This window comes from Polypterus senegalus, unplaced genomic scaffold (assembly GCF_016835505.1).
Source record: "Polypterus senegalus isolate Bchr_013 unplaced genomic scaffold, ASM1683550v1 scaffold_4829, whole genome shotgun sequence".
NCBI lineage: Eukaryota > Metazoa > Chordata > Cladistia > Polypteriformes > Polypteridae > Polypterus > Polypterus senegalus.
The window spans coordinates 1-8,257 of record NW_024378757.1 but is presented as its reverse complement, the minus strand read 5'-3'; the positions used below and the strand labels follow the sequence as shown (position 1 = coordinate 8,257).

The window sequence follows — 8,257 nt, the reverse complement described above, 5'->3', positions numbered from 1 at the left end:
CACTGGGAAATATTGCGTAGTAAATATAGAGTAAAACTAAAAATTCACTGACTAAGTAAGAAATGTTGAAAAAAAAAGAAAGCAAAACGTTTAAAAGAATGTAAATACAGTACAAATGAAAGAAAAAGTCAAACAAAAAAGTGAAAACCACATACTTCAAAAGACGTTAAAAGAAGACGACAAAGAGATAGTTTAATATAAACTTAGGCGCTGTAAAGCGCTGTCCGTAGAGTAGCGCAGAGGGTGTCTGTGCAATGGCCTGTGGCCATTGTATCAGGGTAGGCGGTGGATGGCGCTGTCAGAGCAACATACGAGCCTTTGTTTGGAGTTGTTGAATTTGCACTCTCAGCTTTCCTTCGATAGCTCAGCTGGTAGAGCGGAGGACTGTAGTGGTTACCTTAGCTATCCTTAGGTCGCTGGTTCAATTCCGGCTCGAAGGAGGTCAGGCGTGCTTTTGTGCTCTAAACCATCTCTGCTCAGGTTCTGTGAAGCTCCCTGGAAAAGTTACGGCCCTTAACCTAACCACACTCTGTTCCCTTACTACTTGTTCTGGGGCCCCCAAAGCCAATTTCCCCCGCTAAGGCCCCATCCCCCACCACATATCAAATGTATTTTGCCATGGGGTTCTTTCTCCCTCTAACACCCCCGGAAACCAGGACATCTCAAGTATATCAGGGAGAAAAGGCAAGAAATCTTCAGTGTGGTTGGGGAATTAGCTCAAATGGTAGAGCGCTTGCTTAGCATGCAAGAGGTAGCGGGATCGATGCCCGCATTCTCCAGGGAGGCTTTTACTCGTTTCCTCACATCTAGCTCAAGTCAGACGCTCAGAAAGGAGGCGCTAGCGTGCATTTAAGAGACCACAGCAAGGGTCTCAGAGATGAGCAGCTGTAAAAAGCAGAAGTTTGCCCTCTCTGAGGATCGAACTCAGGACCTTCAGATTATGAGACTGACGCGCTACCTACTGCGCTAAGAAGGCACTACCGTAGTCCTCCCCCAGGTATCCCTGAAGGCAACAAATGGGGAGGCAGTGGGACACGAAGCGTCAAAGGCACAGATGCGCAAGCGAGCCGGGTAGGAGTCGAACCTACAATCTTCTGATCCGTAGTCAGACGCGTTATCCATTGCGCCACCGGCCCAGGCTTTGTGCGCTGTCCGTAGAGTAGCGCAGAGGGTGTCTGTGCAATGGCCTGTGGCCATTGTATCAGGGTAGGCGGTGGATGGCGCTGTCAGAGCAACATACGAGCCTTTGTTTGGAGTTGTTGAATTTGCACTCTCAGCTTTCCTTCGATAGCTCAGCTGGTAGAGCGGAGGACTGTAGTGGTTACCTTAGCTATCCTTAGGTCGCTGGTTCAATTCCGGCTCGAAGGAGGTCAGGTGTGCTTTTGTGCTCTAAACCATCTCTGCTCAGGTTCTGTGAAGCTCCCTGGAAAAGTTACGGCCCTTAACCTAACCACACTCTGTTCCCTTACTACTTGTTCTGGGGCCCCAAAGCCAATTTCCCCGCTAAGGCCCCATCCCCCACCCCATATCAAATGTATTTTGCCATGGGGTTCTTTCTCCCTCTAACACCCCCGGAAACCAGGACATCTCAAGTATATCAGGGAGAAAAGGCAAGAAATCTTCAGTGTGGTTGGGGAATTAGCTCAAATGGTAGAGCGCTTGCTTAGCATGCAAGAGGTAGCGGGATCGATGCCCGCATTCTCCAGGGAGGCTTTTACTCGTTTCCTCACATCTAGCTCAAGTCAGACGCTCAGAAAGGAGGCGCTAGCGTGCATTTAAGAGACCACAGCAAGGGTCTCAGAGATGAGCAGCTGTAAAAAGCAGAAGTTTGCCCTCTCTGAGGATCGAACTCAGGACCTTCAGATTATGAGACTGACGCTACCTACTGCGCTAAGAAGGCACTACCGTAGTCCTCCCCAGGTATCCCTGAAGGCAACAAATGGGGAGGCAGTGGGACACGAAGCGTCAAAAGGCACAGATGCGCAAGCGAGCCGGGTAGGAGTCGAACCTACAATCTTCTGATCCGTAGTCAGACGCGTTATCCATTGCGCCACCGGCCCAGGCTTTGTCGCTGTCCGTAGAGTAGCGCAGAGGGTGTCTGTGCAATGGCCTGTGGCCATTGTATCAGGGTAGGCGGTGGATGGCTGTCAGAGCAACATACGAGCCTTTGTTTGGAGTTGTTGAATTTGCACTCTCAGCTTTCCTTCGATAGCTCAGCTGGTAGAGCGGAGGACTGTAGTGGTTACCTTAGCTATCCTTAGGTCGCTGGTTCAATTCCGCTCAAGGAGGTCAGGTGTGCTTTTGTGCTCTAAACCATCTCTGCTCAGGTTCTGTGAAGCTCCCTGGAAAAGTTACGGCCCTTAACCTAACCACACTCTGTTCCCTTACTACTTGTTCTGGGGCCCCAAAGCCAATTTCCCCCGCTAAGGCCCCATCCCCCCCCCCACCACATATCAAATGTATTTTGCCATGGGGTTCTTTCTCCCTCTAACACCCCCGGAAACCAGGACATCTCAAGTATATCAGGGAGAAAAGGCAACCGGGGGAAAGTTTGAGTTCTTTTGAAAGACAAAATAATTTTTAAAAAAAACATGTAAAAAGTAAAAAACTTTTTCTTAAAATTCCAAAACCCAAAAGAAGGGCGATTTTTTCTTGGCGTGTTAAAGGGGGGTTTTACCCCAAATGCCCATCCCCAAAAAGAAAAATAAAAAAAGCGGGGACGGGAACCAAAAGCAAAAAATTGTATCACTAGGGGGGAGAAACATTTATTTGGGGTCTCCCTTGTTACAAATTAAAAATTTTTGGAAAAAGGGAATTTGTTGAGGGAAGCACCTTGGAAAGGAGGGAAAATGAAAAATTTAAACAATCAAAAGGGCATTTGTAAAACCTAAAAGAAAATAAGGAATGTGAAAAAGGGGTGAAAAGACCCTTTTCCTTAAAAAATTTTTTTTAAAAAGAAAAAAGGAAAAAGAAAATAAAACAATTTTTAAAGATCAAGGGTATTTGACCTTTTCTCAAGAAAAAATTATTTTGGGTTTTTTCCCCTTTTAATCGATTTCCCCTTTTTTGGGGTTTTTCCCACAACCCAAAAAATATTTTTAGGTGGCTCTAAATTGAACCCCTTTTTTGTTTTTTTCGGTGGAAAAACCCTGCCCGGGGTTGTTCCCTGTATTTTTGGGGAATAGGCTCCCTTGTTTGGATTAAACAAGAGAAGGGTTCATTTAAGTTCCCAGGGGGAAATTGCACCTAAAAAATTTTTATTTTTTTCAAAAAAAGTAGTTTTTTTTTTTTGTCTAAACTACCTTTTTCAAAAAATAAGTTTTAATAAATCTTTTATCTTAAAAAACCTTGAGAAAAAGTGGAAAATTTTCAATAAAGTTCCAAAATAAAAAAAATAAAAAGGGTAAAAACTAACAAAAAGCCTTGACTAAGAAGGGGCCCAGTGGGTTTAAACCATTAGGGAAAAAAAGTGGGCGGGAGGCGTTTTCAAAAAAACCCCTTGCAATTTTTTTTTTTAAAAGGGTTTAAAAGTTTTTAATCCAAACAAGGTCTTGAAAAATAAGTCAAAAGTAATTTTAAAGCCCGTTTTAATATTTTTTTTAAACAAAAAAAAATGGACACCATATCAAAAAAAAAATTTTACTTAAATTAATAAGGAGAGGTAAATAATTTCAGTGGCTGCCTTTTTAAAAATTAACAAAATTCCCAGAATTCCTATTTTAAAAAATTTAACGGGAACCCTTTTAATCCCTTTTTTATAAAAGGGTTTGACATTTAACTTTTTGGGGGTTTTTTTTTAAATTGGGGGATTTTAAAAAAAAAGGGTTTTTTCATTTCTTTTTTGCCCAAAAAAATTTTTGTTTTTAAATTTTTAAATTTAAATGTCACAAACACCCCCTTCTTTAAAAATTTTTTTAAATATATCATTGAAAAATAGTTTGTTTTTTAACCAACTACCTTTCAGTCCAGGTTTCCTCCCAGTTATCGAAAAAACTTGACATTGAGTCTTTTTAAAAAGTCCAAATCGGGACATTAGCGGTAGGATAACTCTAGAAAAAAAACAAAACAAACGGATTACTTTTTATAAATTTGGGAAAAAAAAAAAAAAATGTGATAAAATGTAGGGGAAGTGGATACCCATCTGAAGAAACTGATCCATCAGTCCTTGTAGCCAAAAGGCCCCCATGAACCTGGGGCATAATTGCCAAGTAATTTTTTTATTTGCTTAACTTTTTTAAAAAAACCATTGCGTTTAATGAAGTTTTTTTTTTTAAGAAAGTAGGGATGTGACAACGTGTTTTTTTTATAAACGTCTGATTGTTTTGCTTTGGGTTCAGCAGCGCCGTCTTTTTTAAGGTAAAAAGTTAAAAGGCTCCCCCTAAAAAAGGGTTTTAGCAAATTTTCCGGACACGTTTAATGAATTATAAAAAATGAAAGTGGACTGACCTCTTGTTTTTTTTTTTCTTCCGTGGATTTTTTTATTTACCGCCCCAGGTGCACTCTAACGCCCCTTCACGTCATGTTGTATCCCTGAAAAAAAAATGAACACCAATACCCGAGGGCGCGTTCCAAGTTATATCTCCCTTTATGAAAGCTCCGCTCCACCCCACAGTACCTTCCATTTTCAGAACCTGCGTTGGGTGCCCAAAGATCCCACAGCGTTTCTGAAAGTTAAAAAAGTCCCGCACACCGGCCCCCCTTAAAAGGGGCCATACAGGAAACGCGCCCAGACACGAGGGGGACAACTAATTGTCAAAATTAATAATCCCGGATCCCTTTTTGGGACAACGGGGGGAGAAACGTTCACCCCCCGCCTATGGCGGGGAACCCCCTGCACGTTTTGATTCGCGGGAGGCTTTTTTGGAAGTGATATACAAACGCCTTGAGAACCTCATAGACATTTAAAGTCATGTCGGAGCATCAAAGCTAAAGTCTGGAAAAAAGCACCAAAAAACTATTAAGATAAGAAAAAGAAAGCAAAGTAAGAAAATTTAAAAATGATTAATTTATTAATAAAAGGATAAAAAACAAAATAAAATGGCTTTGTGCGCTGTCCGTAGAGTAGCGCAGAGGGTGTCTGTGCAATGGCCTGTGGCCATTGTATCAGGGTAGGCGGTGGATGGCGCTGTCAGAGCAACATACGAGCCTTTGTTTGGAGTTGTTGAATTTGCACTCTCAGCTTTCCTTCGATAGCTCAGCTGGTAGAGCGGAGGACTGTAGTGGTTACCTTAGCTATCCTTAGGTCGCTGGTTCAATTCCGGCTCGAAGGAGGTCAGGCGTGCTTTTGTGCTCTAAACCATCTCTGCTCAGGTTCTGTGAAGCTCCTGGAAAAGTTACGCCCTTAACCTAACCACACTCTGTTCCCTTACTACTTGTTCTGGGGCCCCAAAGCCAATTTCCCCGCTAAGGCCCCATCCCCCACCACATATCAAATGTATTTTGCCATGGGGTTCTTTCTCCCTCTAACACCCGGAAACCAGGACATCTCAAGTATATCAGGGAGAAAAGGCAAGAAATCTTCAATGTGGTTGGGGAATTAGCTCAAATGGTAGAGCGCTTGCTTAGCATGCAAGAGGTAGCGGGATCGATGCCCGCATTCTCCAGGGAGGCTTTTACTCGTTTCCTCACATCTAGCTCAAGTCAGACGCTCAGAAAGGAGGCGCTAGCGTGCATTTAAGAGACCACAGCAAGGGTCTCAGAGATGAGCAGCTGTAAAAAGCAGAAGTTTGCCCTCTCTGAGGATCGAACTCAGGACCTTCAGATTATGAGACTGACGCCTACCTACTGCGCTAAGAAGGCACTACCGTAGTCCTCCCCAGGTATCCCTGAAGGCAACAAATGGGGAGGCAGTGGGACACGCGTCAAAGGCACAGATGCTAAGCGAGCCGGGTAGGAGTCGAACCTACAATCTTCTGATCCGTAGTCAGACGCGTTATCCATTGCGCCACCGGCCCAGGCTTTGTGCGCTGTCCGTAGAGTAGCGCAGAGGGTGTCTGTGCAATGGCCTGTGGCCATTGTATCAGGGTAGGCGGTGGATGGCGCTGTCAGAGCAACATACGAGCCTTTGTTTGGAGTTGTTGAATTTGCACTCTCAGCTTTCCTTCGATAGCTCAGCTGGTAGAGCGGAGGACTGTAGTGGTTACCTTAGCTATCCTTAGGTCGCTGGTTCAATTCCGGCTCGAAGGAGGTCAGGCGTGCTTTTGTGCTCTAAACCATCTCTGCTCAGGTTCTGTGAAGCTCCCTGGAAAAGTTACGGCCCTTAACCTAACCACACTCTGTTCCCTTACTACTTGTTCTGGGGCCCCAAAGCCAATTTCCCCGCTAAGGCCCCATCCCCCACCACATATCAAATGTATTTTGCCATGGGGTTCTTTCTCCCTCTAACCCCCCCCCCCACGGAAACCAGGACATCTCAAGTATATCAGGGAGAAAAGGCAAGAAATCTTCAATGTGGTTGGGGAATTAGCTCAAATGGTAGAGCTTGCTTAGCATGCAAGAGGTAGCGGGATCGATGCCCGCATTCTCCAGGGAGGCTTTTACTCGTTTCCTCACATCTAGCTCAAGTCAGACGCTCAGAAAGGAGGCGCTAGCGTGCATTTAAGAGACCACAGCAAGGGTCTCAGAGATGAGCAGCTCTAAAAAGCAGAAGTTTGCCCTCTCTGAGGATCGAACTCAGGACCTTCAGATTATGAGACTGACGCTACCTACTGCGCTAAGAAGGCACTACCGTAGTCCTCCCCAGGTATCCCTGAAGGCAACAAATGGGGAGGCAGTGGGACACGGCGTCAAAGGCACAGACGCAAGCGAGCCGGGTAGGAGTCGAACCTACAATCTTCTGATCCGTAGTCAGACGCGTTATCCATTGCGCCACCGGCCCAGGCTTTGTGCGCTGTCCGTAGAGTAGCGCAGAGGGTGTCTGTGCAATGGCCTGTGGCCATTGTATCAGGGTAGGCGGTGGATGGCGCTGTCAGAGCAACATACGAGCCTTTGTTTGGAGTTGTTGAATTTGCACTCTCAGCTTTCCTTCGATAGCTCAGCTGGTAGAGCGGAGGACTGTAGTGGTTACCTTAGCTATCCTTAGGTCGCTGGTTCAATTCCGGCTCGAAGGAGGTCAGGCGTGCTTTTGTGCTCTAAACCATCTCTGCTCAGGTTCTGTGAAGCTCCCTGGAAAAGTTACGGCCCTTAACCTAACCACACTCTGTTCCCTTACTACTTGTTCTGGGGCCCCCAAAGCCAATTTCCCCCGCTAAGGCCCCATCCCCCACCACATATCAAATGTATTTTGCCATGGGGTTCTTTCTCCCTCTAACACCCCCGGAAACCAGGACATCTCAAGTATATCAGGGAGAAAAGGCAAGAAATCTTCAATGTGGTTGGGGAATTAGCTCAAATGGTAGAGCTTGCTTAGCATGCAAGAGGTAGCGGGATCGATGCCCGATTCTCCAGGGAGGCTTTTACTCGTTTCCTCACATCTAGCTCAAGTCAGACGCTCAGAAAGGAGGCGCTAGCGTGCATTTAAGAGACCACAGCAAGGGTCTCAGAGATGAGCAGCTCTAAAAAGCAGAAGTTTGCCCTCTCTGAGGATCGAACTCAGGACCTTCAGATTATGAGACTGACGCGCTACCTACTGCGCTAAGAAGGCACTACCGTAGTCCTCCCCTAGGTATCCCTGAAGGCAACAAATGGGGAGGCAGTGGGACACGAAGCGTCAAAAGGCACAGATGCGCAGCGAGCCGGGTAGGAGTCGAACCTACAATCTTCTGATCCGTAGTCAGACGCGTTATCCATTGCGCCACCGGCCCAGGCTTTGTGCGCTGTCCGTAGAGTAGCGCAGAGGGTGTCTGTGCAATGGCCTGTGGCCATTGTATCAGGGTAGGCGGTGGATGGCGCTGTCAGAGCAACATACGAGCCTTTGTTTGGAGTTGTTGAATTTGCACTCTCAGCTTTCCTTCGATAGCTCAGCTGGTAGAGCGGAGGACTGTAGTGGTTACCTTAGCTATCCTTAGGTCGCTGGTTCAATTCCGGCTCGAAGGAGGTCAGGTGTGCTTTTGTGCTCTAAACCATCTCTGCTCAGGTTCTGTGAAGCTCCCTGGAAAAGTTACGGCCCTTAACCTAACCACACTCTGTTCCCTTACTACTTGTTCTGGGGCCCCAAAGCCAATTTCCCCGCTAAGGCCCCATCCCCCACCACATATCAAATGTATTTTGCCATGGGGTTCTTTCTCCCTCTAACACCCCCCCCCCGGAAACCAGGACA

The 8,257-nt window shown here is 45.9% G+C and overlaps 19 non-coding genes across 19 annotated transcripts; 9 read left to right on the top strand and 10 right to left on the bottom strand.

The window, feature by feature from the left end:
• Positions 1-353: 353 nt before the first annotated feature.
• trnay-gua lies at positions 354-440 on the top strand. Its single transcript is given in 2 exon segments — positions 354-390; positions 405-440. It is a non-coding gene; the product is annotated as a tRNA-Tyr (tRNA).
• Positions 441-706: 266 nt separating this feature from the next.
• Positions 707-779, top strand: trnaa-agc. Its single transcript has one exon. It is a non-coding gene; the product is annotated as a tRNA-Ala (tRNA).
• Positions 780-903: 124 nt separating this feature from the next.
• On the bottom strand, positions 904-976 carry trnam-cau. The gene has a single exon. It is a non-coding gene; the product is annotated as a tRNA-Met (tRNA).
• Positions 977-1,063: 87 nt separating this feature from the next.
• trnar-acg lies at positions 1,064-1,136 on the bottom strand. The gene has a single exon. It is a non-coding gene; the product is annotated as a tRNA-Arg (tRNA).
• Positions 1,137-1,281: 145 nt separating this feature from the next.
• trnay-gua lies at positions 1,282-1,368 on the top strand. Its single transcript is given in 2 exon segments — positions 1,282-1,318; positions 1,333-1,368. It is a non-coding gene; the product is annotated as a tRNA-Tyr (tRNA).
• A 264-nt stretch (positions 1,369-1,632) lies between these two features.
• trnaa-agc lies at positions 1,633-1,705 on the top strand. Its single transcript has one exon. It is a non-coding gene; the product is annotated as a tRNA-Ala (tRNA).
• A 124-nt stretch (positions 1,706-1,829) lies between these two features.
• On the bottom strand, positions 1,830-1,900 carry trnam-cau. Its single transcript has one exon. It is a non-coding gene; the product is annotated as a tRNA-Met (tRNA).
• An 87-nt stretch (positions 1,901-1,987) lies between these two features.
• Positions 1,988-2,060, bottom strand: trnar-acg. Its single transcript has one exon. It is a non-coding gene; the product is annotated as a tRNA-Arg (tRNA).
• A 3,123-nt stretch (positions 2,061-5,183) lies between these two features.
• Positions 5,184-5,270, top strand: trnay-gua. Its single transcript is given in 2 exon segments — positions 5,184-5,220; positions 5,235-5,270. It is a non-coding gene; the product is annotated as a tRNA-Tyr (tRNA).
• A 260-nt stretch (positions 5,271-5,530) lies between these two features.
• Positions 5,531-5,603, top strand: trnaa-agc. Its single transcript has one exon. It is a non-coding gene; the product is annotated as a tRNA-Ala (tRNA).
• Positions 5,604-5,727: 124 nt separating this feature from the next.
• trnam-cau lies at positions 5,728-5,799 on the bottom strand. Its single transcript has one exon. It is a non-coding gene; the product is annotated as a tRNA-Met (tRNA).
• An 82-nt stretch (positions 5,800-5,881) lies between these two features.
• Positions 5,882-5,954, bottom strand: trnar-acg. The gene has a single exon. It is a non-coding gene; the product is annotated as a tRNA-Arg (tRNA).
• A 145-nt stretch (positions 5,955-6,099) lies between these two features.
• Positions 6,100-6,186, top strand: trnay-gua. Its single transcript is given in 2 exon segments — positions 6,100-6,136; positions 6,151-6,186. It is a non-coding gene; the product is annotated as a tRNA-Tyr (tRNA).
• Positions 6,187-6,651: 465 nt separating this feature from the next.
• On the bottom strand, positions 6,652-6,722 carry trnam-cau. Its single transcript has one exon. It is a non-coding gene; the product is annotated as a tRNA-Met (tRNA).
• An 82-nt stretch (positions 6,723-6,804) lies between these two features.
• trnar-acg lies at positions 6,805-6,877 on the bottom strand. Its single transcript has one exon. It is a non-coding gene; the product is annotated as a tRNA-Arg (tRNA).
• Positions 6,878-7,022: 145 nt separating this feature from the next.
• Positions 7,023-7,109, top strand: trnay-gua. Its single transcript is given in 2 exon segments — positions 7,023-7,059; positions 7,074-7,109. It is a non-coding gene; the product is annotated as a tRNA-Tyr (tRNA).
• A 460-nt stretch (positions 7,110-7,569) lies between these two features.
• On the bottom strand, positions 7,570-7,642 carry trnam-cau. Its single transcript has one exon. It is a non-coding gene; the product is annotated as a tRNA-Met (tRNA).
• Positions 7,643-7,729: 87 nt separating this feature from the next.
• On the bottom strand, positions 7,730-7,802 carry trnar-acg. Its single transcript has one exon. It is a non-coding gene; the product is annotated as a tRNA-Arg (tRNA).
• A 145-nt stretch (positions 7,803-7,947) lies between these two features.
• On the top strand, positions 7,948-8,034 carry trnay-gua. Its single transcript is given in 2 exon segments — positions 7,948-7,984; positions 7,999-8,034. It is a non-coding gene; the product is annotated as a tRNA-Tyr (tRNA).
• Positions 8,035-8,257: the final 223 nt, after the last annotated feature.